We start from the raw sequence: 25,623 nt of genomic DNA, 5'->3' as shown, positions 1-25,623 counted from the left end.
AAATAGAATTTCCCTAATACCCAGCAATTGCACTACTGGGTATTTACCCCTAAGATACAAATGTAGTGATCTGAAGGAGTATGTGCACCCCAATTTTATAGCAGCAATGTCCACAGTAGCCAAGCTATGGAAAGAGCCAAGATGTCCATCAACAGATGAATGGATAAAGAAGATATGGTATATATATACAATGGAATATTATGCAGCCATCAAAAAATGAAATCTTGCCATTTGCAATGATGTGGATGGAACTAGAGCATATTATGTTAAGTGAAATAAGTCAATCAGAGAAAGACAAGTATCATATGATCTCACTGATATGAGGAATTCTTAATCTCAGGAAACAAACTGAGGTTTGCTGGAGTGGTGGGGGGTGGGAGAGATGGGGTGGCTGGGTGATAGACATTGGGGAGGGTATGTGCTATGGTGAGTGCTAATGAAAGGGGGGAAATCGGGGGGAAGACGAACCATGAGAGACTATGGACTCTGAGAAACAAACAGGGTTCGGGGGGGGGGGATGGGTTAGCCCAGTGATGGGTATTAAGGAGGGCACGTATTGCATAGAGCACTGGGTGTTATATGCAAATAATGAATCATGGAACACTACATAAAAATTAATTAATTAATTTTTAATTTAATTTAATAAATAAAATAAATCAGCAAAAAATAAAACAGCAAAAAGTTGTGGGGAGGAGGGACAAGGTTGGCAAAAGGTTGATAATTGTTGACACTGGGTTTGGATTCATGGAGGCTTATTATACTCTTCTTTCTACTTTTGGGTAATTTTGAAATCTTCCAAAAGAAAAAATATTTTAAAAGTCACTGAATTCACAATCTCTAAACCTTGAACTAGGAATTACCAACTTTTTTCTATTAGTTAATTAAATGCATATTTATTGAAACTCTGCTATGTGGGGCACCTGGGCGGCTCAGACGGTTAAGCGTCTACCTTCCGCTCAGGTCATGATCCCGGGGCCCTGGGATCAAGCCACGCATCGGGCTCCCCCTTCAGTGGGGAGTCTGTTCCTCCCTCTGCCCCTCTCCCCTCTTGTGCTCTCTCTCTCTCTCTCTTTTAAATAAATAAATAAAATCTAAAAAAAAAAAAAAAAGAAATCCTGCTATGTTAAAAGCATTGCGGCAGGAACTGTGAGAGGTACAGAATACATAAGACACAATCAAATATCAAATATGTACAGGGTAAATATCTATAATGGCTTATATTTGGCCACTTGAACATGGGGAAAAAACCTTGTCCCTTCTCAGATAGTGGATATGCCGATCTGTAACTGACAGCTTCTGTTCTAAAGCTGGCTACACCCCATGCTAACCAGGAGATTGTGGGCATTCCACCTCTTCTAAACCTCCCTTGCCTTATTTATTATATCCCTCCTCCTCCCCTCCTCCTCTTCTGCCCTCTTCTCCTCCCTCTTCTCCTTTAATTGAAAGTCTAACGCTGTTAACTCCAACAATTGGGCCATTCACTTCAGCATGTACTTTGCCAGGCAGTGGATTGAAACGAACCATCCACACATCCCAGCTGCAGGTGCCATTAATGCTTCCATGGGCAGGGACACAAGCACACATCTGTTTTGTAGATGCAGACGAAGCCAGAATATGCCTGCCTCTGTGGATGCCATTATCGAGTGACACAGCCCTCACTCATGCTAAGTACTGTGCTGCAGAGGGAAATGTACATGTTTTCCCTGTACCATATTTAGGCATGGATAGATGCCAGGCATAGACATTGAGAAGGCAAAAATTCAAATACATTCCAATTACAGACTGTCTGGAAAGTTGGAGAAACATTTCACCAAGTTGGCACTTCTGACAATGTTATGGTGAAGAATGACGGAGAACCTTCATCAATATAAAAATCTTTATAAATGCTGTGGTTTGGGGATATCTTTTTGGGTAAAACATCCTATAAATACATCTACACTCATATATCCACTATACAGAGGCATACATATTCGTATACATTTATAAAACTTGAATCACACCAGAGAAATGACAGGTAAAAAAGATACTACCTCAAACGGTCAAGTAAAATTAAATCAAAATTCATACATCAAGGTAGAGTACAAAAAGCAGGGCATATTACAGTTTTTCTTTGTATAATCCGATAACTTAGACTGTTGCCTCCTATACAACAAGTGTAAGTATAATTAAGTAAAGCAAACAAGATATGTTCAGTCTGTACATTAAAGCGTGGTGTGTGGGTCTGCATTTTCTGAAGCATGCCGGTCTGCCTGAAAATTTGGTCTCAACTACGTCATGAATAGCAACTTCTCTGCTCTTCAGTATAGATTGATTTCTTGAAGAGAACAAGTCACCTCCACTACTACGGAATTTATATCAAATGAAAATCTTTTAAAGAATTTTAAGTAAGTGCTAGATTATAGGGGGAAAAAATCAACACTTTGAGAATGTATTTTAAAGACCTTTTAACAGTGTAATTAAATCAACCACTGTATACCTACCACTACGCTTTCTAGTTTAAGACATTATTTTATATCTTTAAGCCTATTAAACTGGTTTCATTTGAGAAAGTAAAAAATTAACGTTTTGAGTTATTTCAAGGAAAGTCTATAGTTTTAACGTCAGTCAATCACTCATGATTATCCAACATGTGTGTATTAAGGTCATTTTCTTCTAACTTTGTGCATCCTGCTGCCTGCCTTTGGTCACCTTTATAGCTGTATACATTTTTTTCTAGTTTCAAAAACAATAAATGTTCTCTGCAAAAATTCAATTATATCTCTTTTCCTACCACATAGAAATGATTCCTTAACAGTTTAGCATCATGCCAGGTGATTTTCTAAACAAACATATAAAAACAGTGCTTATTAAAGGGTGCTTGGGTGGCTCAGCCAGTTGAATGTCTGACTCTTGATTTTGGCTCAGGTCATGATCTTGGGGTGGTGAGATTGAGTCCCACATATGACTCCGCGCTCCGTGGGGAGCCTGCTTGAGATGCTCTCTCTCCCTCTGCCCCTCCCCCCGCTCTTGCTCTCTCTAAAATAAATAAATCTTTTTTTTAAATGTGCTTACTAAAACAAAATAATTCACAGTAATTTATAATTTCCTTAGCTTACTACCAATAACATATCATGGATAACTCCCCTTGTGGAAATGTTTAGCTCTATAAGCCCATTTCTTGGTGTGTATTTGCATAGCATGTTATTTTATGAATGTAGCACAATTTATTTAACCAGTCCCCTACTGTGGGCAAATTAATATTACAAATGCAAAAAAAAAAAATCCTTGTACATACACCTGTGCACATTTTTCCTATTTAAAATGTTTTCTTTACATGTAAGTAGCTGGCTATATTTTCCCTGTTTTTTTTTAATCACCACAGATAAATCAAGAATTAAGTAAATGACAAGGAAATTGGCAAATGAGCCTTGGAAAGTACATATCTTTATATTTCATATTATTCAAACACATATTTTGTCATTTTCTATGCTTCTGAGACAGAAAATCTGCAGAAGAGAAATTCTGGGTGGAGGGACTTAGGACCACTTCCAACAACCCCAGCAAGCCTAGGCTCACTGGGGGACAGAACCCTTGGCTTGTCTCCTCCCTAAATTGTGTCATTTATGGGGCGCCTGGGTGGCTCAGTTGGTTAGGCGACTGCCTTCGGCTCAGGTCATGATCCTGGAGTCCCGGGATCGAGTTCCGCATCGGGCTCCCTGCTCAGCAGGGAGTCTGCTTCTCCCTCTGACCCTCCCCCGTCTCATGCTCTCTCTATCTCATTCTCTCTCTCAAATAAATTAATAAAATAAATAAATAAATTGTGTCATTTATGAAGGTTTGACTGAAGTCTGTTTACATCTCTTCTCTCCTGCACTTTTCTCTCAGCAGCTGCTTCCCTTCTTCCACTCTTACTATAAGAGGTGGAGGGTTCTCTGCACTCCATTGTCTTATACTTACCGCAGAAGCAAAGAGAATTCAGGAGCTGAGAAATCCACCATGTTGATTCTAAGTATGGCGGTGAAGGAAAAACAAATAACTCGTTAAAAACTCCAAGGGTAAAGTCAAACATGAAATCTGAATAAGGCTTCAAAATAAACATTGTTTCTTTGTCATTTTTTTGGACAGCTTTTGATCCTTTTGTAACACAAAATTTTCATTGAGGATTTCTTTCCATGTTGCCATTTGTCATTGCATCATCCTCATGTCATGGTATGGTTTTCAATGGGCTATTTGTTTAGAGACTTTTTCCTTTCCTTATTGCCAAATTCTGTGAACAATGAATTACTTCAGTGGAAAACTCCATGCCGTCTTTGCAGAAAGATCATGTGTGCAATTTTATTTCTTTGTGCTTTCATTGGTTTGTGTGTTATAAAAGAAAGCATTTTTAAAATACAAAATAGCCCAGGGACTCCTGACTGACTCCGTCAGTGGAGCATGCAACTCTTGATCTTGGGGTTGTAAGTTCAAGCCCCATGTTGGTTATAAAGAATACTTAAAAGTAAAATCTTAAAAAAAAAAAAAAGATAAAATAGTCCAGACTAAAGAGAAATGAAATCCAAATTATGGGCTCTTTTCCTCCATGGGCATTGTACCATTCACCTTTAGCATGAAGTCACCAACTACCAGGCTTAGGGAACTTGAGAGAGGTCAGACAGCTGGTAATTAGTGGAGCCAAGATTTGAACCCAAACACTCTAGCTGCAGAGTCCAAATTCTTGATATTACTATATGACTGATTCCACAACACACATAGAGCTCTGTGGTTAGGTAAGAAAGATTTAAAAATTAACAGCCTCTACTCAAGAGCAGAATTTTAATCTAAGACAGACTCCTGGGAGGTTGAAGCACACCAAACTGAAAGCTGAAGAATAAAGTGAGTCTGTATATTAAATATTAGGCATTCCAGACTCTCTTTCCTTTCATGCTTACAGAATGGTGGCGATCAGTTTTATCTATCCAAAGCAGAAGTATTCTTAGGAGACTTCTTAGTCTTAAAAAGAACTAAATGTTCCCATGAAAGAGAAATTCACCCAACACTACCTTTTGGGTCTCCCAAAGAAAACCTGGCTTACTGCCAGATCATTCTTCAAAGAAGGTCCACCAATTGCCGTACCCACCAATCACACAAAGACTGCAATCCAACATTTTAGAGCCTCACTCAAGTATGTGGGCAAAGATTATCAGACATTCGAGAGAGGAGAAAGTCTGAAACAAACAAGCAGAAAAAAGAAACTCAGAGGTCACAGAAACAATACAAGGACTAGAAGAAATGTTTTTATTTTATTTATTTATTTTTTTAAAGATTTTATTTATTTATTTGACAGAGAGAGAGACAGCGAGAGAGGGAACACAAGCAGGGGGAGTGGGAGAGGGAGAAGCAGGTTTCCCGCTGAGCAGGGAGCCCGATGTGGGGCTCGATCCCAGGACCCCGGGACCATGGCCTGAGCCGAAGGCAGACGCTTAACGACTGAGCCACCCAGGTGCCCCTAGAAGAAATGTTTTTAAAAATCTACTGTACTTAATATCTTCAGAGCACCCCCCCCAAAATAATATCCATGAAACTACAGGATATTTAAGAAAAATAAAAGAACAGAAATGACACCTTAGAAATTACAAATTTGAAAACAGAAGAAGATCTCAATAGCATAAAAGATAAGAAAATTAGAAGATCAATTCAAGTGGTATAATGTTTAGCTAACTAGAGTTCCAGAAAAGAGAAAGAAATAAACGGGAAGAAATTAGCAAAGTGAAAAGAGTGCATTTTCCCAGAAAGAAAAGCATGAGTTTCCATATTAAGAAGGGCTAATTGATATGATTTCATTCGTATGTGGAATTTAAGAAACAAAACAGATGAACACAGGGGAAGGGAAGGAAAAATAAAATAAGACGAAATCAGAGAGGGAGACAAACCATAAGAGACTCTTAACTCTAGGAAACTAACTGAGGGTTGCTGGAGGGGAGGTGGGTGGGGGGGATGGGGTAACTGGGTGATGGGCATTAAGGAAGGCACTGGATGTAGTGAGCACTGGGTGTTACATGCAACTGATGAATCACTAAATTCTACCCCTGAAACTAATAATACATTATATGTTAACTAAATTGAATTTAAATAAAAAATTTTTAAGAAGAAGGGCTAAGTTACCAAAATGATTAATGAAAAAACAATTCATGGCAAATCACTATGAGATATCAGAATACATTGGTATAAAAAATATTGAAGGAAACAGAAAGGGAATGGCAAAGGACTTCTCAGCAGCAATAATAGGGACTAGAAGGCCTTGGAGGAGCCTTCAGAATTCTGAGGAAAAATGATTTTCATCTGGGCATTCTACATCTAGCCAAACTATGAAGTGTGTGCTAGAATAAAGACATTTTCAGATATCCAAGGACTCAAAAATTACCTTGCATGTGCCCTTTTTTTTAAAAAAAAACTACTAGAGGATGTATTTTAGAAAAAACAGAATTAACAAGAAATAAAAAGAATTTGGGGTCCAAGAAAAAAGAATCCAGGGGCGCCTGGGTGGCTCAGCCATTAAGCATCTGCCTTCGGCTCAGGTCGTGATCTCAGGGTCCTGGGATCGAGCCCCACATCGGGCTCCCTGCTTGGTGGGAAGCCTGCTTCTCCCTCTCCCACTCCCCCTGCTTGTGTTCCCTCTCTCCTCTCTCGCTGTGTCTCTCTCTGTCAAATAAATAAATAAATAAATCTTTTAAAAAAAAAAGAAAAAGAAAAAAGAATCCAACACAGAAGAATGACAAAAATGAGTCCCAAAACAATAGCATACTGGAAGCGGAAATAAACCATCCAAATTGAAATAGAACAGAGGCATAAGACAGGAAAATCTCAGAGGGGATGAAAGTAGAACCAATAAAATGTTTGGAATTTTTTTAATGAAAGAAATGACTAATAACCATGTGACCTATCTCCTGGAGCATTTGAAAAAATCTTGACAATAGGTCCATAGAAAAGCTAACGAAAAAATGAAGTGATTATTAGCTCTGGGTAAAACAAAATGCAGTATATTAAAGGAAACATAATTATAGTAAACCACTTGGCTCCGCAGTGACAATATTTATATAGTCATAATAATGTAGGTAGTGATTTAATCAAGACTTGTACTATAAGTTGTGGGGAAGGAAAGAGAAAATAGAGTGTTAGGAGAGAAAGAGAAATTTTGATCTGCTGTGATTGAGAGTCAATAGCTAATACTTGAAATTGATCAGTAAGTAGTAGTGTATGTATATGCAAGGAAATCTCAGGAAGGATAAATGACAGTGGGTGGATGTCCCACCCTACAGATTGGACTTAGTCGCCTCTAGAGATGGAAGGAGAGAGGCTGGGGACCAGGGTGAGAAGGAGACTTTTCACTGTTTTTATCCTTTTTTTCTTTTAAATTTTGATCTACGTAAATATATTACCATTTTGAATAAAAAATAATTAAAAATAAATAGCAGAAAGAGGATAACTTTTAGAAACATGAAATAGCAAATAGAAGAAGGGCTAAGAATGTTGAAAGGGGTCGTCCTCGGGGAGGAGGAGAAGAGGATGGGGGAGTAGAGAAGTAAGAGCTGTATTTAGGTGTAAGCTTTTAAAATTTCTATTTTATTTTAAAAATTAAGTCCATGTATTTATTTATATAAACAAAAGTTTAAAGCAACATCAGAATATGAGATCACTTTTCGGGAAGAAGCTAGTTTAATTGGAGAGGTAAATTAAGTTAGGTGAAAGAAGTAGCAACCCTTTTCCCCCCACTTTTTGTCTAAAAATGTACAGTATTAAGTACATAATAACAAGAAATACAACTTAAATCACAAAGCAGGGGCATGTTTCCTAGCCTTCTTTATTTTGTAGCACATGTTCTAAAGTGTCAGTCTAGAAAACTGATCTCAGATTATGTAACATGAGTTATAATTTTAGGGAATCAATGTCTACAAGTTTCAGAAATTTACCAGAACCACCTAATTGCATGAAATCAATGAAACAAATTAGTCTTAAATATGGCTACATACACTTGGGTAGCATAAAGTTTATTTTTACTCTAAGTTCTTAGAAAAACTAGATAATTGCATGTGTTTAGGATTCCACCACCAAAAACATCTTACCTCTTATAGAGATACCCTGTCATCCCTCAATTCTGGAGATCATGGTACATGTCTTAACCCCTTTCTTTAATTCATTTGATCACTTGCGCACAAGTGACCAAAGGAAGATCCACCTGGAACATCATCATGGTTTCAATCTTTGTAGTCTATTGGGGCCGCCTCGATAGGAACGAAGATGTCTTCTTATTAGCAAGACGTCATTTTAACTGAAGCCTACAATGATAAAGACCAATGCCTGCCATACCACTTGCTCTGCCACAGTTCAGACATTGCTGTTTCTCATTTACTCACCCACTTATTGTGATGGTTAATTTTATTTATTTATTTATTTATTTAAAAGATTTTATTCATCTATTTGAGAGAGAGAGTGAGAGACAGAGAGATCATGAGCAGGGAGGAGGGGTAGATGGAGAAGTAGGCTCCCCGCTAAGCAAGGAGCCGGATGCGGGACTCGATCCCGGGACCCTGGGATCATGACCCGAGCCGAAGGCAGATGCCTAACTGACTGAGCCACCCAGGCGCCTGATGGTTAATTTTATACGTCAACTTGACAGAGCCACAGCGTGCCCAGATATCCAGTCAAACATTATTCTGGGTGTTTCTGCAGAGTTATTTTTGGATGAGATTAATGATTTAATTGATAGAATAAAGCAGATTGCCTTCCATAATGTGAGTGGACTTCATCCAACCAGTTGGAGGACTGAATAGAATGAAAAGATGGTCCCTCTCACGAATAAGAGAGAATTCACCAGCAGATTGCTTTTGGACTTCATCTACAACATTGGCTCTTCCTGCCTAATGGCTTTTGAACTGGAAAATGGGCTCTCCCTTGGTCTCTAGCCTGATGTCCCACCCTACAGATTGGACTTGTCAACCTCCACAATCATGTGAGCCAAATCCTAATAATAATAATAATACAGGGGTGCCTGGATGGCTCAGTCTGTTAACCTCTGCCTTTGGCTCAGATCATGATCTTGGGGTCTTGGGATCGAGGCCCGTGTCAGGCTCCCTGCTCAGCGGAGAACCTGCTTCTCCCTCCCCCTCCCCCTGCTTGTTCTCTCTTGCTCTCTCTGTCAAATAAATAAATAAAATCTTTTTTAAAAAAAAACAATAATAATACATACCCAATAGGTTCTGGTTCTCTGAAGAAACTTGACCAACACATTCATTCAAACAAATATTTACTTAATATGTACTACATGCCGGGCAGTAAACTAAGTGCCAGGATAGAAAGTTAAAACTATAGTCCTTACCCTTGAAGATTTAGGAATTTGACAATAATGTAAACAACAAATAGTTTCTCCTAAGAGTAAGTTGGCAAAGTTGGCCCCATACAGACACAATGTGCACCCGGATTTCATTTAGGAGCTTTAGGCTTCTTTGGGCTTATTCATGATTCGAGTCTGACCAAGTTTGCTTAAGCACTTGGGTTTTTCCAGTCTTGCATTATCTGTTTTTTTTTTCTCTAGAGGATGAAAGTTTCCAGTGAAATACCATAAATTTCCACCCCCTAAGAAGGGGGTCAGTGCATTTATTTGCTAGTGGTCCATGGAGTAACCCTTACTTGTGCTTTTCTGTGGGTCTTAGACATAGTATACACCTTGGAACACTGCCCAATATTCAGTCATCTGGGAAATTTGTCCGACCTCCCTTATAAGTGGTTGGTTTGTGAGAGCTAGACAATACCAAGAAAACTAGTAAGTGTACTTGTCTTGTCTGTGAGAGTTCTTTGAGCATGAACCATTCACTAGGTAGGGAGCTCAAATAAAACCCAAAATGGGCAACAGAATATTCCAAGGGATTCTGCTGTGCATCATATGATATGTAGAGTATACTGGAAAGAGCAATGGCTTTAAAGTCAGACAGGTCTGAGTCAAACTCCTGCACATGCTTCTTAGTAGCCAGTGACCTTGGAGAATTTATCCAACCTGTCAGCTTCGGTTTTCTTACCTCTAAAATGAGGACAATAATACCTTGTTGCAGGATTCCTGTTAAGACTGAATGGGATGGTGCATACACGATGACAAGGATGGTGCCTGCCATATGGTACACATGTTCAATCAGCAGAGGTTACTTTTTAAAAATTTTTTTAAAGATTTTATTCATTTATTTGAGAGAATTAGAGCTCAGAGAGAACACCAGTGGGGGAGGGGCAGAGGGAGGGGAAGAAGGAGACGCCCCGCTGAGCAGGGAGCCTGAGGATGTAAGGCTCCATCCCAGGAACCTGGGATCTTGACCTGAGCCAAAGGTGGACACTTAACCAGCTGAGCTACCCAGGTGCCCCAGCAGCAGAGGTGACTTTTTAACACAGACCATTGGTGGATCTTTGATTCGCCTCCGTGCTTATAAGAGCAGTAGCGGTTGGTTATAAACATTTGCTTACAAAGTGTTTTTTTTTAATAAAAGAAGGATTACAGTCCCTGTTTCAAAAATTTGTATTGCACTTTTAGAACAAAGGACCTATTTTAGTTCAAAGTACAACAAAATCTTTGTTACTCAGAATACTAGAGAATGGTTGGTAAATGGAAGTCCAAAAAGTGTGGCCAATGAAGAGTTAATTCACATTGGCAAGATGATCATACCTAGCCCCCCTCTCCTTCCTGGGGAAACATCAATCTAACTGAAAGAACAGAAAATTGAAATTGTTATTGTTTGTAAGGCAGAGAGCTAGTCCTCAACCCCTGCAAACCCTTTTATGAGATGAAGCCAGAAAAACAATCATCTTCTAAAAATCTTAATACTAACTCACAAGACTACTTTGTGTTCCTCTGGGGAAACTGAGATCAGTGATTTTTGCTGGACTATCTCAGAAATGCTTATTCCTAGAACCTCGATGAGGCGGTGAGTGTCAGATAACGCAGCTTATTCTGCTCAATGATTATGCTTAACAAAGACAAAGGAAGTAAGGAAAGGAGGGAGGGGAAGAGTGGAGAGAATAACTTCAGAGAAATATTTCAGTCAGCAGGGTCATAAAAAGATGTTTCAAAACCACAGTGTGAAGGTTGCAACTGATTCATATTCTAAAAATTGCCCCCAACAGTTCTGGAAAGTTGTAAAATAGAGATACAATGTGGAAACATATTACTCATTGTCAAACCAAAGGCGCAGTAAAGTTGTAACTTTTCCTTAAAATAGCTCAAAATAATGAGTTGTGAAAGACATGTCTGAGAAGAATAATATACTAGTGGAAATTAGGTAATCTTATACAATAAAAATTTTGAGTATTGAAGTTCCACAAAGTTCATCTGCAATAGTAGTAACTGGCTGTCACAACTTACTACATTATTATACTCAGAGCTACTCATAGTTCCCCAGAAAGGCTGGAAGTCAATGTGATGCTGACCAGGGATGACAGGGTTTCCCGGCAAACCATCTTGGGAGATCATCTTCTTACAGATTTAAGGGAATATACTTAAATCCTGATTAATTTGAAATTATAGTATTAAAGTTTGAATTATGGACACAAGAGAGAAGACAAAATCCAAGCAGAGATTCAAATGGTCATGCAGGAATTTGTAAATACGCAATGAGTTTTTGTATAAGTGGTACAAGAAAGCTTTCACTTCCTAAAGATTCTATGGTGGCTCCATATTGTCGTGGGAGCAAGTTTAAAGTCTTTATTCTGATATTGAAGTCACGTAAAGTCCCATCTTATGTCACTGTCTGGATAACAACACTCATCACAGGTTAATCACCTGTGTGCCACGAGCCACGCTGGACCCTTGACATCCATTCTTTTTTTTTTAAATAATGCAATGGTTGTCCCCACTTACAGACGAGGAAACGGAGACTCTGCATGTTACAGCAAATTGCTCAAGGTAACACACCTTTGGATACAAATCCCAATCATCTGACTCCAGAAAGAAGGCCTCTCTTCTTTCTCCCCATTAACTATCCAAAGTGAGAGCCAAATCCTGCTCATTCGGCCTTTCAAGCCACTGCATAAATTGTTTGCCTTTAGGTGACAAATGCCTCCACCTCTGCTTCCCTTTCCAGTTCTAGACCCTCTTTCAAAGCTCAGGAGCCACCTGAGAGTCCCCTAACTATACCTGCAAACATCAGTGTCCCCCTTTGTGGCCTTGGTAGAGAACAGAGTACCTGTGTGGCTTGGTCCATCATCTGGTGATTTAGGCTACCCCTTTAGCTAATGCTTTGTTACATTCTTTATCTGTTTTTTTTTTGTGTGTGTAATCTTTTCTCCTAAACATGCTGGCAAGAGCTAATTGCAGAAATTGTCATACTCTTCCTCATTTTTATACTCAGTGGGAAAAACAGTAATTATTTAGTAGATTTAATTTAAAAATTTCATTGCAATTTTTGAGCACTTTGTGGCCCACTGTATATAACTACACATTAAAGGATAATTTACTTCTTAGCTTGCTACTATATGATGATAATAATCTACTTTAAAATAAAAAATAAAACTTTGAATGGAATTACTTTTTATAACCAATTACAGTTCATAGTATTACATAACTGAGCTTTACTAATATTCTTACTCATCTCTGTAGAAGTGCTAACAACACTGACTCCGTCTTTGGCCCTCCATCCTGTTCATGCCCACACCAAGACCTCCCTTGAGACTACACGTTCCAGGCCCTTTGGAGGTTAATGTATGACCTGACTGGAATGTGGGAAAGCTTGTTTTGATCATCCCTAAAGTGGTGCACACAAGGCATCACTTTAGGTAACTACCAGAGATGACTGTTGCACAGAAGGCCCCACTTCAGGTACCTAGTAGAGATCCTCTGGGGCCAGATGGCATCACTACCCTGTGGCCTCACCACCATGTCCCTTGCTCTATCAAAGCTGGGGACTTGGTGGAGACTAGAGGCAGAGGATGGTTGCTTACTGCCTGGATCATCTACGACCTGCCCAATCCTCCTGTCAGTAAGTTACCCTGAATAAAATTGTGTGTAAATTCTATGGAGTGGCTTGCTTCGTTTTTCGGTCTTAAAGTGCCTTCTCAGCCTGGAGGATACTTTACTGACACTGCTCTACCTTCTAACAGTCTCCTCTAAGAAGAGTCTTTAATCATGCGGGACAGAGATGAATAGTCACGAGGATACCGTTGCATTTTAGCCAACAGTATCAAAGTTTCCCTTCACCAATTTTTCTACAACCAACACGAAGTTCAAAAACTCGGATTGGTGTGTTTTACCTTTTTTCTTTGTTCCTGGACACACTTAAGTGGATCTTCCATTAAGAGCGAACTTGCCAAAAAGGAGGAGCCAACAGGTAAGTTCTAGAATGGAGAGGCAACCAGAGGAACTACCTCAAGGAAAAAGACCAGTTGCTTGTGTGAGGCCTGGTGGACAAGTCCATTGGCCAGGACTTGCCATCGGCAACCTATCATGATCAAGCCAGAAATGGGCAAAACTAGTTCCAGGTTCTGGGGCAAGGCAATTGATGTATTTAACAAGCAGCCTGGGCCACAGGAGGAAGACAGACATCAAGTCAGGCTGATCCCAAAGTACACTCCACAGGTTGGTCCCTTGACTAAAAGGAGTATGGAGTAGGAGGGATCTTACGTACAGCCCTTTCTTGAGCCATAGTCCTGAGGCTGCACTGTCAGATCCTCAAACGGGCCTCATGGCACCCCATCATACATCCTGGTCCTTGGAAGCTGGTTCCCAGCTGGAGGCAAGGGCCGATGAAGTGAAATGCGTTCGTCTAGGAATCCAGGACAAGAATCAGCCCCTTTTTTCCTGCACTCCCTGGGAGAGAGGGAGATTACGCCAGAGGAGAGCACCTTGGTCCCCCTGTAGCCTGGGCAGCTCAATGTCAGGGTTGATGTGGCTTCCGCTCCTCCAAGAAACACATTTCTGGGTTTGGCAACCAGAAGCCAAGGAAACACCTATTTCCTTTCCTTTTCTCTGGGAAACAGGCAGGTGCTAAAGAATGCTGATTTCATTTAGATGCAGGAAGGCAGGACAACTGTGTCTCTCTGGCTCTTCCCTCTCTGTAGGGCTAAGACCAGGGTGGTACCTCCCTCTCTTCCCAATGGTGAGGCACTGAGAGCCTTCCAAACCTACCAGAGACCCATGCGCGCAAGGCGGCAGGGTCTCAGCGCAGAGGAGATGAGCATTTACCCCAGCACAGATGAGCAGAAGCCAGCTTTGTTCAAAACAGCTTTGTCAAGCCAGGCGGCACTGCATCTACTTCACCCCCTGCCTCCAACATCCAAACAAAAACAGTAGCCCTAACCCAGTGGGAAGAGGCAGGGAGAATCCAGTGGAATCACATGTTTAGGTCTGAATTTTTTCTACCTCTGGAAAGTGGTGCTGAATGCCTCCTCTTTGCTCATGGGGACATACTCTTTTCCATTGCTTGTGTAGCTCAGGGAAAAGTAGAGGAAAATTTAAGAGATGTGTGAACTGGGAACTTCTGAAGTCCCATTTATATGGCTCATGCTTCAACGGTGGTGCTGCTTATATGCATGTTTGTTTTTCCCAAACCATAGAGACACCAGGAGGCAGCTTCCAGGCAGTTCCCAGCTCCCAGAGAATGCATCAAGCCTCCCAATCTTCACTCACCCCATCTCCATGACCAGCAGAAGGAGGCAGAGAGCTCTGAGTGGTAAATGTCAGGGAGCAGTAAGAGTGGTTATCTCCTAACCTTAGGGCCCACAGTCACTACCCCAGTCTCTAGGGGCCAGCCTCTTAAGTTGAAGTCAGGGGAGGCTTGGGAACTAGAAACTTTTCTTCATTCAAATAATCCAAAGAGATCTATTTAGGAGTAGATACTTAGCCAGGAAGACATATGCCTTCAGAGAGAATGAGGCCAAGAAATGTTTAAGTTAAAAAGAAAGCATAAACAGGGACATCTGGGTGGCTCAGTCAGTTAAGCATCCGACTTTTGATTTTGGCTCAGGTCCTGATCTCAGGGTCATGAGATTGATTGAGCCCCAAGTCAGGCTCCCAGCTCAGCAGGGAGTCTGCTTGAGATTCTCTCTCTCCCTCTGTCCCTACTCTGGCTCATGCACTCTCTCTCTAAAACAAATAAATAAATCTTAACCAAAAAAAAAAGGAATAAACAAAACCAGAACTGAAGCTAGAAGGGCATCTGGGTGGCTCAGTCAGCTAAGCATCTGCCTTCAGCTCAGGTCATGATCCCGGGGTCCTGGGATGGAGTCCCGCATCCAGCTCCCTGCTCAGAGGGGAGCCTGCTTCTCCTTCTCCCTCTGCCACTCCCCCTGCTTGTGCTCTCTTGCTCTCTCTGTCAAGTAAATAAATAAAATCTTAAAACAAACAAAAAACAACCCTGAAGCTAGAAGAGGTCCTGGGAGTGCAGTTAGTCAGCCCCTGCTCTTCCTTCAGAACGAAGAAGTCTGTGGCTAGGGTTGCCTAATGGGGCCTGTGGGTCAGCTTCAGCAGGTGTATTTTGTTTGGCAAGCACAATGCACTTTTAAATGCTCTGCTCTTAATTAGTTACTAACCTTTAAAGATCTGGAGAGTTCATATTCATAAATTTGAAAACCAGATTTCCAGATTCCCTTGCTAAAGCAGAAGATCTAGCAAAGCTGGCTGACATCCATCCGCGGATCACACCTGCCTTCCCTAGTTAACCCCACCAAGCCCCTGGCGGGGCCTCAGGTATTTATGCTCCCTGCTGGCCCCTGCAGTGGTGGACTTTGCCATCCTAGGCACGACCAGTGTTTCATTCTCTAGTGTCTCACCTAGGGAGCTCTGACAAAATATCCACACTTGGACTCAGATGACTTAAGTCAGAATCTGGGCCTGGAGAGGGACCCAAGCCACAGAAGAGTTTTTAAAGTCCCCAGAGGATCTTTACATGCAGCCAGGTTTAAGAATGGCTAAGGCTAGGGGGCGCCTGGGTGGCTCAGTCGTTGGGCGTCTGCCTTCAGCTCAGGTCATGATCTCAGGGTCCTGGGGTCGAGCCCCACATGGTGCTCCCTGCTCCGCGGGAGGCCTGCTTCTCCCTCTCCCACTCCCCCTGCTTGTGTTCCCTCTCTGGCTGTGTCTCTCTCTCTGTCAAATAAATAAATAAAATCTTTAAAAAAAAAAAAGAAAAGAATGGCTAAGGCTAGACCATGAAGGGCAGATGATAAATTATTCTTGAAGCTCCTCAGTGGCTTCTTTCACTGTTTTACCATTTTTGAGTTTTTCATTATAACCTACCAAAATCTGGTTTTCTCTTATTCTATTTTCCTAGCAGCTGACACAGTCCTAGGTTTTTGTTTGTTTTTTTTAGTTTCTCTTCTTTTTCCTTCATTAAGTTATTTTGGTGGTTCCATTCTCAACCCCTCCTCCAGTTTCTCTGCATTTTTAAATAGATTTTATTTTTAAGTAACCTCTATACCCAGTGTGGGGCTCGAACTCAAGACCCCAAGATCAAGAGTTGCATGCTCCTCCAACAGCGAGCTAGCCAGGTGCCCCTCTCCACATTCTTTTTAAAGTACAATGGACAAAATTAGAAACCCTGACCATTATTTTACTAGAGTAGAATTCAGCAGTGGTATTTATTTCTGGTTGAATGTCATACTTAAAATCTCAGAATCCCCTTAATTTCCTTTCACAACACTTTTTTTGTTTTACTTAATCATCACCTGGTTTTTGTTAACAAGGAACTCAATTGCAAAAACCTGAGAAATCACACTCCATGATGGAAAGAAAACCAAGATTTGGGGCAAATTAAAGCACCAAATATCAAATCTCATTTTCAGGTGAGAGAGACATCAACCTTTCCCCAGGGCCATAACCTGATATGTAAAGTTAAAGGGGACATAACCATGTCCATAATAGTTTTAGTTCTTTATTCTTTGCCTGTAAACTCATTTACAATCATTTGGTTGGTCTGTTTTTAGGCAAATTCTAAGCTAATTTTTTTAAGTAGGCTGCACATCCAGGATGGAGCTTGAACTCACGACCCCCGAAATCAAGACCTGAGCTGAGATCAAGAGTCCCACGTTTAACCAACTGAGCCACATAGGCACACGCCCCCTCCTTTTTTTAAGATTTTATTTAAGTAATCTCTGTATCCAACATGGGGCTTGAACTCACAACCTTGAGATCAAGAGTCACATCCTTTACCGCCTCAGCCAGCCAGGCGCCCCTCTAAGCTAATTTCTAAGCTAATCCTCAACTGTCAAGTTATAACGGAAATGCTGCTTAGTGTACCATGGAATTGGAAGACTAGCACAAATGGCAGCCTATCTCAATGAGATAGTATTTTGCTGTACCTGTTTACAGATTAAGAAACTGAGGTCTGGAAAGCTTAAGCAGCTTGCCCGCAGTTGACTGCCCACACACCCAACATCTGATGGGTTCTGGCTCTGGCTGGCCCTATGGAGAAGGTAAACCCTTCCATAGCCATCAGTCCCTGATACTGGGTATCAGACACCACCTCAAGAAACCGAGCCTTGGAGACAGCAGCAGTTAGCTTTAGATCCACCAAGAGCAGAGACTGCGTCTCAGTATCACACATTCGGGCCTGAACCAGATCATCATCAAAATGCACACGAAACATTGAACGTGACATTCTGGAGCCAACGGACTCTGGTAAAAATGCTCCCTGGAACCCCTAGGGAAAAGCCGACGTTCTCTAAGAAATATATAAACCACGGAGCGATCCTTGCATAATGCCAACTCTGTAAAGTTGGAAATCTTATCCAGAGAAGAAATATAAAAACAAGTTGAACAACAAGATTCCCTCTAGCAGTGGAGGGTAAGAAAAAACAAACAACAGCAAAAACCAAAAAAAACACCACACCTCTTCACACTCACAGTTTGAGGAGAGAAGAGGGAATTAATGTTTTATATCTGTTCTCCGTAAAATGTCTGCCCTGTTAGAGCCCAATATGTGAGGCGGGGAAGGGAAGAGTTGAGTTTGGGGTTCGGCGAGAGCCAGAGGCCCACGAGGCTCGGAAATCCCAAAGGCGCTGAGATCCCAAAGGAACCCGGACGCCCCGCCGTCCGGCGCCGCCCCCACGCCCGGGGCCTCTGCAAGGACGCACCGCGACGGTCACTGCGCTGCGCACAAAGGTCTCCCCTGGCGGGAAAACACTGGCCTTATCTCACTGTACCGACCCAAACCTAAAATGCATCTTCTTTTCTTTCTCAAAAAAAAAAAACCACCCCGAGATAACACGGCTACGCGGGCTGCCTAGGCCCGAGGGTCTCTTCTTTATGCCCAAAGCACGGGACCCGTTCCCAAGCCCCGCGCGAGAAACTGGGCGCCCAAGCGCCCTCCTACAGGCGCCCGAGCTGTCGCCTCCTCGCCGCGCCAGCGCGCACCACCTCCGGACGAGGCGTGGCGACGACGTGCGTGGCGAGGCCCCGCGGCAGCCCGATCCCCGGCGCGCCCGCCTCTCCTTTCGCTGCCCGTGCGTGCCCGCCACCCGGCTGGAAGCCTGCCCTCGGAGCCCAGCCGCCTGCGAGCCGCGCCGAGCCACGGATACTCACGTTTCCAGTTGTTTTCGGCGAGTGCGCGCACAACCCCCGCCACTGCTAAGAAGACAAAGCGCGGAGTGCCGCCTCTCAGGCAGCCAGAAGTGACTAGCGGGCGGCCGGCTGAAAGCCCCTCATGTTCGGCAAGCTCACTCAAACGCTCCTTGGTGCCGCCAACGCAGCTGCCAGGTCTAATAACTATGTCAGGCAGCCCCTCCCCCCATAAAGAGACACACAGATGACAGGCTGGGGACTGAGGTCCGCATGTTCCACCGCAGTCACCCTGCCTCAGCCCCAGCGATGCCGCAGCTCGGACGACTGTGCAGGGACCGACCAGGAGAAAGGTTCGAGCGCCAGCCTTGACCTGGGAATTCTCCAGAAACCTCAGTTCTTTCCTATTCGCTCTGAGCATAAATCTGAGACTCTTCCCAGCAGCATTTGTGAAACAAAACGAGAGGCGGGCGCCCTTCTAGTTAACCTAACTTGCGTCTCAAATGTCAAGGGGACTTACGTAAAGGAACGCAGCAAACCTCAACTTTATTTATACTAGATTTCTGGGCATTGATAGGATATCCTGGCACCATGCAAAGTGCACGCAGGAAGCTCATCGAACTGTTTCCCTCACGTTTTAGTGGCTCACACTAACGTTCCCGCCTCTCCAGAGAATTCTGGCCAACAGAACCCTACAGTCTGGGGGAGCTCCTTTGCAGATCCTCCCTGACCTGGACCATCTCCAAAGCGCTGACAGCTCCTCCAGAGCGACTGGATTTTATCAAGCCGGAAGGAATTAGTGGTTCTGTTTTGCAAGTGAAATACCTCTCGGAAAGTAGTGCTTTTTAAATATATGTATGTATAGGGGCGCCTGGGTGGCTCAGTCGTTAAGCGTCTGCCTTCGGCTCAGGTCATGATCCCAGCGTCCTGGGATCGAGCCCCGCATCGGGCTCCCTGCTCCGCGGGAAGCCTGCTTCTCCCCCTCCCACTCCCCCTGCTTGTGTTCCCTCTCTCGCTGTGTCTCTCTCTGTCAAATAAATAAATAAAATCTTTAAATAAATAAATATATGTATGTATAACCGATATAGGGCGCGCTGCGGCCTGCCAGCCACGCCCCGCGGCTTCCCGGGGGGCCCGCCCGCCCGAGGGCTCTACCCGGCGCCGCAGGGCCCGCCGCACCTGCCTCAGTGGGGAGCGGTTTCCGTGGAAACTCCGAGAGCCGGTTCTCCCTTCAGACTCGCTGTTGCCCTGACAACAGCGACCTAGCATTAGGCGGTCCAGGAAGGATGTCAGTGATGCCTGTTTTAAATCACAGATTCAGATTCACGAGGGCAGTAGGGCAGAAATAGGAGGGCAGTGGTATTTGGGACTGGAGACCGAGCCGCGCGAGCCTGAACGTAGATGGGGTTAATGGGACAAGGCAGACCCGGCGGCACAGCATCTCTCACCCCTCCCACCCCCCAGCAAACAAATTTATACTTGGATTTAGAATGAATTCCATCATACCCTTCAGCATATTTTCTTTTCTCTATTCTGCTTAAGATACTATGTAAAAGGGTTTTTTTTTTTTTTTTTTTTTCTTTTTTGCACAGGCTGAGTACTAGCTAGCTCCTGGTAGAAGTGAGGAGAGGCACATAAAGATGTGTGGAGCAGAGGGGAGACCTCGTGGGAATAATGTTTGATTGAGGATGATCTCATGCACAGAAGCTCACAAATAGTCCTGAATACAATCTTACCCTATCAGGCTATGATGAACACATGGTTACAAAATTCAGCTCTATTTCAAGTGAAGTTTTAGGTGGGTAAAATGGGAAGGGTAGATGAGACTATCCATATCCATATTTGGTAAAAATTTAAATGTTCATATGCCACCTTGTTACTTCTGGATATGGATATTTTATACTCATCAAACTGCAAACAGGTACTAAAAAAAATAAAATGGAACAAGTTAATGTTTTGTGCAAAGCGTAACAGGATTGAATACATACACATACCCCGTACTGGTTTCTCCTTACTATAAACTGTATATTTTATATCTGAGTAATTAAAAGCTTAAAATTCATAGCATATTTGAATTAATGAGATTTTACTATCCACATTATAATAATACTATGATAATTAACCTCTGGCTTCAGACTGAAATATATATCTGCATATATGTATACATGTATACATATATACAAATGTATATCTTTTAAAGTCACAAATGCATTTATGTGAAGTTCCATATGCATCTAATTTTCATAAAGGAAGTGACATTTCCATATTTTAAGGACACAGCTTATGTAAAAGAATACATACAGGAAAATTTTGTCATAAAGCAAAGACTTTTGTCAAGAAGAACTATCTAATTCGTATGTTTTGAAAATCCACATTTTGTATCCTAAATCTGCTTTGAAGCACATAATTTTGTAATCATACGACACAGATGTTTATTTGCAAATGAAGATCTCTAAAACAAAAATGTGTATTATCCTCACTTCTAACAAAAATTAAGAGTGAACATCATAGAAGACAGAAAAATAAGGGTAAAGAGGTTAAAAAATACTAAGCAATGCAATCATTTAAAAATATCTTTCCAAAAAATAATTAAAAGCAAGATGATTACCTTTAGAATATTATATTAACTGGTAATATGAAATGAGGGTCAAAACAATAAATAGGTATGATCCCAATCTTTTTCAAAATTATGTGCTGGGTGTACTGATACATATGGACAATCATGAGTCAGTGGAATTCTTGGCTTTATGCTTGCCTGTATCACTTGTCTATATTTCTTTATACTTGTCTGTATTTTCCACAACAGCTATTGCCAGTGAGAGCAGAGTGGTTGAGTGCTCGAGAGAGTAGGCTCAGCATCTGATAGACCTGGCATAAGTCCCTGGTGATACTTCAAGGCTATGTGTGTCTTTTCATTTGAAAAATGGGCTAATAATAACACCTTCCTCATAAGGTGGTTGGGAGGATTAAGTGCTGTAAGGCTTGAAGAACAGAAGAATGTGTTCATTATATCAAATACATTCATTCCAATTTGAGGGCTATTTTTTCCAGGTTTTTAATTCTCCTTCGGGTATTTTTTTTAAGATTTATTTATTTATTTGAGAGAGAGTGTGTGTGCGTGAGTGGGGGGAGGGGCAGAGGGAGAGAAACTTCAGACTCCCTGCTGAAAGCTTGATCTCAAGACTCATGACCTCAGCCAAGAGTCCATGGCCCAACTGACTGAACCACCCAGGCACCCTCCCTTGGATATTTTTGACCCTTCAATTAGACATGATCATGTCCTATATGCAGTATTATTTACATCTGTTCACAGTTTTTACCGATATTCCTCATCATTCCTTTTTGCATCTCAGAAACTTCTTCTGAGATCATTCTCTTGTTCCTTAAAGTACATCCTTAAGAAGATTCATAGTGATGGTTTTTGTCACTCAGATCTGCTAATTTGGGTTTGATAATATCTTTATTTTGATTTTGTTATTAAAATATAGTGTCATGACATATAATTTTAGGTTCATGGTTATTTTCAATTGGCACTTTGAAGATATCATTCATCTGTCTTCTGGCTGTGTTGTTGCTGTTGAGTACTCAGCCGTCATGTAATTTTTACTTTTGTTCTAGGTAATCTGTCAGTCTTGGATGTTTCTCTCCTTGTTATGCTTTTATTCTATTATCTTATCTTTTTAAAAATATTAAACACACTTATTTCATATTCTGTATCCAATCATTCCAATATTAGTAGTCTTTGCAGTCCAGTATTATTGTTTCAGATGACATCATTCATGATGTCACTTCCTTGTTTATTCAGTGATTTTTATTTATTGTGAATTCATGTACCTTGGCACTTTATCTACGGACCTCTTGGAGTCCTGCATTACAGTGCAATGACCAGGTAGATGAACTGGGGAGGTGGGGGCACTTCTAACATGGAGCCGCTTTAAAATAAAGTTTCAGTTTAAAGGTTTCAGGTCCATTTACATTACATACTCTAGAAGGCATAAATTTCAGGCTCAGACACTTGGGAGTGGAAGCCTGAAGGTGGGACTACTTGAGGGAGATTTTTTTTTTTTAAGATTTTATTTATTTATTTATTTGACAGAGAGAGACACAGCGAGAGAGGGAACACAAGCAGGGGGAGCGGGAGAGGGAGAAGCAGGCTTCCCGCTGAGCAGGGAGCTCAATGCGGGGCTCCATCCCAGGACCTTGGGATCATGACCTGAGCCAGGACCCTGGGATCATGACCTGAGCCGAAGGCAGACTCTTAACAACTGAGCCACCCAGGCGCCCCGAGGGAGATTTTTCAGTACTTCACCCCTGCATGGCTGAGATCGGCAACATCTTACGCAGGCAAGTCATTTTCTTGTATGGCCATTGTTTTGGTCTTTCAAGGGTTCTGGGCTCCCACCCTGCTCAAGCCACATGCTTTTTATCTCCTGACCCCTGCATGTGACTCATTTAAACTCAGACTGTGGGGCTGGCAGAAACCTTTCCTCCAGCCCTCACAGCAAAGGCCTGCTCCACCTTTGCTTCCCCTTGTGCAATCAAGCTTTCTCATACTTTTGCCTTCTGTTCCCTTTACTTTGCCGCCAGCCCAGCAGTGCTTTGAAAGTACAAGACAAACAATACCATCTAAAAAATGGGTAAAAGGTTTGGACAGACATTTCACTAAAGATATATGGATAGCAAACAAAAAACATGAAAAGATGCTTAAGATTGTTCGTTGTTAGGGAAATGCACATTAAAACCACAATGAGATATCATTCACAAGAGTGGCTAAGACATGGAAAAGACAAACAATCTCAAGTATTGTCAATAATATGGAAGAACAGGAATTCTCATACATCATAGGTGGGTGGATAACAATGGTATAGCCACTTTGGGAAACAATTTAGCAGTTTATAATGAAGGTAAACGTATATGCCTTATATATTAGTTTTCTACTGCTGTAACAAATTACCACAAATTTAGTGGCTTAAAACTACATTCTTTTATATTAGCTCATAGTTCTGAAGGTCAGAAATCTGAAACAATGTGACTAGGCTGTCTGATCATAGTATCACAAGACTGCAAGACTGCAATCGAGGTGTTAGTTGGGCTGAGGCCTCTTCTGGAGGCTCTGGGATGAAATCTGCTTCCAAGCTCATTCAGGTTGTTGGCAGAATTCAGTTCCTTCTGGTTGCGGTGCTGAGGTCTCCATTTCTTTGCTGGCTGTCAGCTGGAGACTCCTCTCAGCTCCTCAAGGGTGTCTACATTCCTTCTTTGGGGCCCCCACCATATTCAAGCCAGTAAGGACTCACTGAATCACTCTGCACTTCACATCTTTCTGACTTCCCTTTTTGTCTGCCACATTTAAAGGGTGCGTGTGATTAGATTAGGCCCACCCAGATAATCTCCCTTTGCCATGTAAGGTAACATAATCATGAAAGTGGTATCTTCTTATATTCACCTGTTCCACTCACAGTCAAAGGGGAGAGGGTTATACAAGGGTGAGCGTCCTTGGGGGTCATTCCTAGAATTCTGCTTACCATAAGATACAGCCATTTCATTCCTAGGTATTTACCCAAAAGAAATAAAAATGTACTTCTGCCCAAAGACATATAGGTGAATATTTATATCCACATTATTCATAATAACTCAAAACCAGAAATAACTCAAATGTCCATCAGCTGGTGAATTAATAAAACAAACTGTGGTGTATCCATCCAGTGGAATACCACTCATCAATAGAAAGGGACAGACTCCTGACATGCACAGCAACATGAAGACATCTCAAAAGCGTGATGCTAAGTGAAAGAATTCAAACACAAAAAACCCACATAATGTATAATTTCATTTACATGAAATTTTAGAAAAGACAAAACTATAGTAACAAGAAGTGAATCAATGGTGCCAGGGATTGGGGGGGGTTCTCTGTAGTCTTGCCATAAGCATCTTTGCTGCAAGCATTTTTGCCATAAACATTTTCATTGCATAACTGACTGTAAGGCAATTTTGCCATAAAAGATAAAAAAAAAAAATAACAGTTGGGTTTCATTTCTCCACTGATTGCAGTACTCCCATTTTTATATGACGTAAATCTTAGCCTTCATAATGGTCTATACGGTGGTGCAAAGTCTCAAACCCACCTTTCCTATAGGACTTTGGAACATCTATCGATGGACATGTGACAATGCGCCAAGAACAAACAACATCAGAAGGCTTTCACAATGAATGCAATACAAAACTCATTTGCAAATATGCATCCTACTATTTGGAAACTGATTCCTCTTTTAATGAAGGAAGAAATTTTAATGAAAACATAAAAAGTGTGGTGCTGGGGCACCTGGCTGTCTCGGTCGGTTAAGTGCCCAACTCCTGATTTCAGCTAAGGTCATGATCTCAGGGTTGTGGGATTGAGCCCCAGGTTGGACTCCCCGCTCAGTGGGGAGTCCACTTGTCCCTCTCCCTCTGCTCCTCACTGCACTGCCCCCCCCATGCACAGTCTCTCCCTCTCTCTAAAATAAATAAATAAATAAAATCTTTTTTTTTTAAAAGTGTGGTGCTGAACAAGGGGAGGAATCAACAAGCCAAAAAAAAAAAAAAAAGGGATAATACTATGAACAAAAGATTTTGAAGTGCTTAAGTACAATCCACAAAATGAAATCAGTTATTTGCATAGTTTTGCCATGAATCTCTGCACGTTTTTCATATATTCAAATATTTTGTATTTTGCAACAAAGCCTATAATTTTGCTATTAATTTTCATGTTTCATTATGTCCTTTTTAATGAATGTCTCCCTTTAATTTTTTGTGATCTTATCTTTTATGGCAGAATTGCTTTTGTGCCAAGTAGTTATGCAGTGAAAATGCTTGTGGTGAGGGTGCTTTATGGTGGGAACGCTGAGAATCCGGATATGGAGCGAGCATGGGGGGAAGGCACTGACTGCACAGGGCACTTGGTGGGGTGATGGAAATGTGCTGCATGCACCATGATCTTGCTGGCGGTTATGTGACTGTATACATTCATCGTTATTCATTGACTTGTACAATTAACATCAGTGAACTTCATTATATGCAAATTATACCTTAACTGACAAAAAAGAAGATTGTGGTTTTTATATTTTATCCAGCATCTTAAGGTGTTTTATATTGGAAGTTTCTCTATACAT

General features: G+C 41.7%; 1 protein-coding gene across 1 annotated transcript in view; it reads right to left on the bottom strand.

The window, feature by feature from the left end:
- Positions 1-19,248, bottom strand: part of TRIM2 (tripartite motif containing 2) — a 172,896-nt gene extending 153,648 nt beyond the window's left edge. The window contains exon 1 of the mRNA XM_032413028.1: positions 18,503-19,248. The gene's annotated coding sequence lies outside the window, so the exon portion shown is untranslated. The remainder of the gene's footprint in view (positions 1-18,502) is intronic.
- Between the last annotated feature and the right edge of the window lie 6,375 nt (positions 19,249-25,623).

The sequence above is a fragment of the Phoca vitulina genome, unplaced genomic scaffold (genome assembly GCF_004348235.1).
Source record: "Phoca vitulina isolate PV1807 unplaced genomic scaffold, GSC_HSeal_1.0 scaffold14, whole genome shotgun sequence".
Classification (NCBI taxonomy): Eukaryota; Metazoa; Chordata; class Mammalia; order Carnivora; family Phocidae; genus Phoca; species Phoca vitulina.
Note: the sequence above shows the minus strand (reverse complement) of the source record. Positions and strands in the feature narration are given on the sequence as shown.